This window comes from Saccopteryx bilineata, chromosome 2 (genome assembly GCF_036850765.1).
Source record: "Saccopteryx bilineata isolate mSacBil1 chromosome 2, mSacBil1_pri_phased_curated, whole genome shotgun sequence".
NCBI classification, from domain to species: domain Eukaryota; kingdom Metazoa; phylum Chordata; class Mammalia; order Chiroptera; family Emballonuridae; genus Saccopteryx; species Saccopteryx bilineata.
In genome coordinates this window covers 338,983,176-338,988,898 of record NC_089491.1, presented here as the reverse complement: position 1 = coordinate 338,988,898, position 5,723 = coordinate 338,983,176, and the positions used below count along the sequence as shown (strand labels likewise).

At 48.3% G+C, this 5,723-nt stretch overlaps 1 non-coding gene across 1 annotated transcript; it reads right to left on the bottom strand.

The window, feature by feature from the left end:
- Nucleotides 1–5,098: 5,098 nt before the first annotated feature.
- On the bottom strand, nt 5,099–5,312 carry LOC136327748 (small nucleolar RNA U3). Its single transcript, XR_010729870.1, has one exon. It is a non-coding gene; the product is annotated as a small nucleolar RNA U3 (small nucleolar RNA).
- Nucleotides 5,313–5,723: the final 411 nt, after the last annotated feature.

Sequence of the window (5,723 nt, the reverse complement as noted above, 5' to 3'; positions counted from 1 at the left end):
TTCCCTGGAACACTAAGTCATGACCTGGAGACACTAATGAGGCAAGGAAACTTCCAAAGATGACTAAAATTTCTGAAGACTAGCTCTGCCTAAGAGGTGAAAGAGTTAGATATTAAAAACAAACACACACACACAAAAACAACAACAACAGCCCCCAACAAGGGGCCTTTGGAATGACTGTTGATCTTTTCAACTCAGTGTAATGGTTTGGATAAACAAACATGCCTGAGTATCCGCTATGCACCAGGAGCTGTAGTCCCTGCCCTTGAAGAATGTCCAGTCTCGGAAGAAACTGACGAGTATCTTGGTAATAAATGCACCAGTAGCATCGATGTCTTAATGGTGCAATCTAATCGCAGAAGGCAGAGGGAAAGCTCCCTCACCCAGCCTGCTTCTTCAGGAACACGTTCTGGAGATGTGACTCCGGCACTGGTTTTAGATGAGAAGGAGCAGCCAGGGGCACCTCTGCAAGGTCTGCAGAGTGAAGAAGCTCAGGCTTGATTGTGAGGCTTTTAAAACAACCAGCAAAATCCATGTTCCCATCCTTTTGTCCCCTGGTATCCCATCATGGTGCCCATTTCAAAGAAGGAGAAAGTGAGAAGAGAGACTTCACCCCTGCTCTGTGCCTGAACTGCCTGTGGGGTTGGGCTTGGGGGCACAGTGCTGGCATGGTGAGGCAGGACTCCTGCCAGCTTCAGGTGGCAGAGCATCCTGTCCCTAACCCTTTAAACTCCATCGCCTCCCACACACACCCCAAGAACTGCCAGGGGCACCTGCAGCACCCTTCGTGCCAGGGGGCATAATCATGGCCAGAGAAGATGCCAGACTCCTTATAGTGTCAGAGCCTGTCTCGGCCAGAGCTCAACACCAAACCCACTTCTCCTTCCCTGGGAGCCTCACTGTGGAACTGAACCCAGGGCTGCCCAACAGAAGAAAGGAGACATGGGTCATTCAAGGGCAAAAGGAACATGGTTTCTCCTTGATTAATTAGAAATCGCAAGGTGAGGGGGAAAATGAGGCAAAGAGGTGAACAACTGCATGGAGGTCGAGAGCTTGGGCTTTGGCCTCGGACACTTCTGAGCTTCAGTGCCAGCCCTGCCCCTTCCTAGCTGTATGAGCACGCTCCCTGACCTCTCTGTACCTCGGTGTTCTCATCCACAGAGTGGGTGCAATCACAGTATCACCCAGTGGGGATTAAAGGCAGTGATGCGTGCACATGCTTGGTGCTGTGCCTGGTTCACAGCGGCCACTGTTTGCTCTGCCAATTGGCATCCCCCCCATAATATGCAGGATGCCAGAATCCACCAAGGTGTCCAGACAATCACCTTCATTGGATCATTTTGGAGATAGCCAATTATTTTTTATATAAATATATTTTTTAAAACATAAAATGAAAAGAGACAATTTAGTAGCAAAGAAAATTTCCTAGGGAAGGTCAGAGCTCTAACAAACACAGGTATCCCCCAGGGAGCAGGTTCTTGTGTCCTTGGGGAAGAAGAGACTTATCTGAGACTCCATCTGATTGGTGCCCAGGCCCTGCCCATGGGCACATTCAGTGATGTGTCATAGCTCAGAATGCGCCATCGCTATGAACAGCTTGGCTGGAGCATAGCATCCCAAGTCCTGGGATGAAAGGACCTTCGCCACTTGCTCATTTGGACTAATTCATGACACTTTTACTTTGCTTAGCAGCTATGATGGTCCAGACAATCCTTTAGAAACCACTGTCTTTGCCAGAGACAACAGCGGTCGAAGAATGGGCTGGCTCCTTAATTATGAAATCAACTCTTGCCCTGGTCAGTTGGCTTGGTGGTAGAGCATCAGCCCAGCATGTGGATGCCCTGGGTTTGATTCCCAGTCAGGATACACAGGAGAAGTAATCATCTGCTTCTCTACTTCTCCCCCTCCTCTTCTCTCTTTTTTTTTCTCTCTTCCCCTCCTGCAGCCACGGCTAAATTGGTTCAAGCAAGTTGACTCAAGATGCTGAGTGTGGCTCTGTGGAGCCTTGCCTCAGGCACTAAAAGTAGCTCAGTTACCAAGCAATGGTCCAGGTGGGCAGAGCATCATGCCCAAGGCAGCTTGCCAGGTAGATCTTGGTCAGGGCACATGTGGTAGTCTGTCTCCCCTCCTCTCACTTAAAAAAAAGAAAGGAAGAAAGAAATCAACTCTCTCTATCCACAGTTGCAATCCCCATTGGCAAGCTACATTTACTGACAGCACAGTGTTTAAAATGTGCATTCATATTCATGACCTCCCCATGAAACAGGCACTGCAGAACTTTTATCCCTGTCTTAGAGGAGGAAACAGTTTCAGCGAGTTTAAGTACTTACCACGGCGCCATTCCACTAGACCAGGCAGGAAACCAGGGCTGGCCCCCAGGCCTCCCGATTCCAAAGCTCTCCTTGTCACTGTCACAAATCAGGCAAACTTTGTCCCCTGGAGAGGACATGCTGTGTATTTGTTCTCCTTTGAAACCTAGAGGACACACTTCCAGGACAGTTGGTCTGAGACAAAAAACGCACAACTCCAGGCCCTGGAACCCCCAACCTTTATTTAGGCCATGACCAATCTATTTGTCCATAGAGATGATTTTGCAACTGGCTTTATTCTACTCCCAATTCTTCTGTTATCTGAATTAAAAAGTGTTCCATCAGCTGGCCAAAACGAAGTGGAGGAAGCCCTTAGCAGGCCCTCTAAGGGTCAGTGATGGCACAAACCCTTCTCGATAGAAAACGTCACATATTGCTCAGGGTGGTCCAAGCTTTCTGACCTGCAGGCCACACACTGGCTTTTCTCTGGCTTTTGTCTTCAGGGCTGCAATGAAGCTGAGCTGACCACGGCGTAAGACTCCTTGGTGCAGGGAGAGTGAGAGGCACGGCACGGCTCTCCTGTAAAGCAGGTTTGGGTGGAGAACTCAGGAAAAATGGTCATCCTGTGCTCAGAGAATTTACTGAGACCATGCACCCAACTGGACCCCTCAGTGTTCATAGTACCCTCTCACATAGAGGGGCAGCCATGGACGACACCTTGATGGAGTCAAATACCTGGGGGTGGGGAGGATGAAACGTTCAGCCACTCATCGTGATGGATGGCACTGGAGACAACTTCCATATGGTGGGCTTTCCTTCTGGTGGGAAAGAGACAGGCCTACAATGGCAGGACTGTCTTGATTATGTTGTACTGGTTTCCTTCCAGGGCACTGCAAGTAACTTAACACCGGCTCCAAGCCCCTCACCCTCATCAACGGCAGGGCAGTATGTGTTGTCTATATCCTGATGACATGCTCGAGCACTAAGCCCACACTGACTGCAGTGGACTTGCTGTCACACAAGAGAAAGAAACCCCTTAACGTTCGAGCCATTGGACGCTGGTTTTGAAGGCTTCCAGGTAGAGCCCAGCAGAGCCTCTCCTTTCTGTGTCATCATTGTCCCCCAGCATTTGGAAGGGAGGGGCAAGAGAACAGAGCAGAATCGGGGGGGGGGGTCCCAGCTCCCCCAAGAGAGCAGGACAGGAGTTCAGCTTCCCTAACTTCAGCAAAGCTCACCCCACACTCGTCTGGGAAGTTGGGGACACTTCCGCTCAGGAAGCCCCAGCAGAGGTGGCTGTGGTAAGCGTGGCAGGTAGCTTTAACCCCCCCCCAACCACCACTGTCCCTCCTCTCCTTTCATTTCTCCCTCCCTCCAACCCTCCTCCCCATTCTCCCAAACTGTCCAAGAGCCTTCATTTCTGGGCTTTCTTCATATCCGCTCCCCGCGGGTTGACCTCTCTAGCACTCAGTCCCCACAAGAATTTCCTGCCCTAGGATCCAATAACCCTAAGACCCTGCTCTCAGCCAAATGTGGAGTTAGAAAAACTCAAAAGACAATTCATTCCAAAGGGATAATGGCTTCATATGCTGTGTTTCTCAAGGATGTGTGTGTTTTCTTAAAAGAGAAGGTCATTCACATTAAGACTTGTTGGCAGACCTTTGGGCATCGCGACAGGTGGGGGGGAAATACTTCGCAAAAGGGGCTGATAGGAGGTGGCTTCTTGTGGTAAATGTCCCCTCCCGTTCTGTTGAATGTGGTTAGCACTAGGTCACTGCTTTCGTTCTGAAGTCAGAAGCTCTTCTTCTAGCTGCCAGGAAGAGAGAACAAAGCTGCCAGCTCATTATTATTCAAGAGCAAAGCAGACCACTTATTTCTGCAGGTTCAGAGCCATTATCTCCGCAGGACACATGCTACAGAGTGTGCTAGCTTTATCTACCCACACTTCCTTCTGTCCTCACATCCTTAAAGAGTGAGTTGTGCCTCTTGCTGAAGCCAGACAAAAGGGAACTGGAGAAAGAAATCTATTGCAGCAATGATCTACGGAAGCTTCTCTCCTTTTTCTTGGCTGCCTGTTCTTCTTAAAGGCGTCAGGATGTTTTATCTCTTCTAAAAACCCCAGGTGGATGAGAGAAGAGGACCTGGACAGCCATCTCCCATTGATACAGAGACAGCACAATGTCCTCAACGTCATTACCATCATCAAGGATTCGGGCTTCTATGCGGCTGAGAATCTCAAGATACAACCCAGGAAGCCGAGCTGGATGTGAATTTCAGAGAACAGTGACTGGATTTTTAGTATATAAGTATATTCCTTGCAATATTTGAGACATACTTAGAAAAATCATTTGTTCTTCATGTAAAATTTTAAATGTAACTGAGCATCTTGAATTTTGAAGTGTGAAACCTGACAATCCTATTACATCATCTCCCACCCCCAATCCCCCACCAGCTGGTTCTGGTCACCTACAGTTCAGACAGTGAAATGTGAGAGAGGACGCCCATTTGCATATATCCATCTCCCCGGGGTTCCATCTGAAAATTGGGAGGTTAGACTAGATCCCTAAAACCTTTTCTGCCCTAAATTCTGTGAGTCTGTGCACCCCTGGCTCCCAGGAAAGGCCAGATGGCCCTTGCCTGTGGTGCTGCTCAGACCTGCCCATGCCCAAGGACACTCAGGGGTCACACTCCTGCCCCAGCACCTGCTCTAAGTGCAGATGTCAGTAGCAAACTCTTTCTGAAACACCTAACACTTATCCACCTTCCTTTTTTTTAAATTTTTTATTTTTTTTACCACTGAGACTGCATTCTCTCCCTCTTACTCTCCCAAAGGAAGAGAAGAACGATCATCAATGGCAAAAGGCAGTTGCACAAGCAACACCAAGAGCCGGCTTCACGCTCAGGAGAGAACACTGTAACTCCTCCTCGTGGTTTCGGGTACTCTACACGATCAGAGAAACCTCTCCAGTAACTAACTATAGAAATGATCCCTGAAAGTATAGTCTTTTATCCACCTTCCTAACCCCTCCCTCCCATCCCGATGACGGGTCCTATTTGGAGGTCCTCATTGGACTGGGAGGGACCCCAAGTCTTCTGTCTCCCTCACTGGTCTTGTTTTTTCTCCTACTTCCAAGAGCAGCCCATCAATCATAAGCAACAGTCATTATCCTTGATAAAGCATTACCTCCCAAACTTAGTCTGGAAGGCAATCATATGAATTCTATCTTTCTTTTTTTTACAGAAGAGGATTCTACCTTCTCAAGCATTTTATTGTTTGGAAAACAGACCCAGAAGAGATTTGTCACTTGCCCAAAGACAACACTGGTGAAATTTTCTGGGATTAAGAAAAACAATAAGATAGGATTTTGTGGTAGAGATTCTTCCATCTATTTTTCACTTGTGAGTTTTCCAATGCCA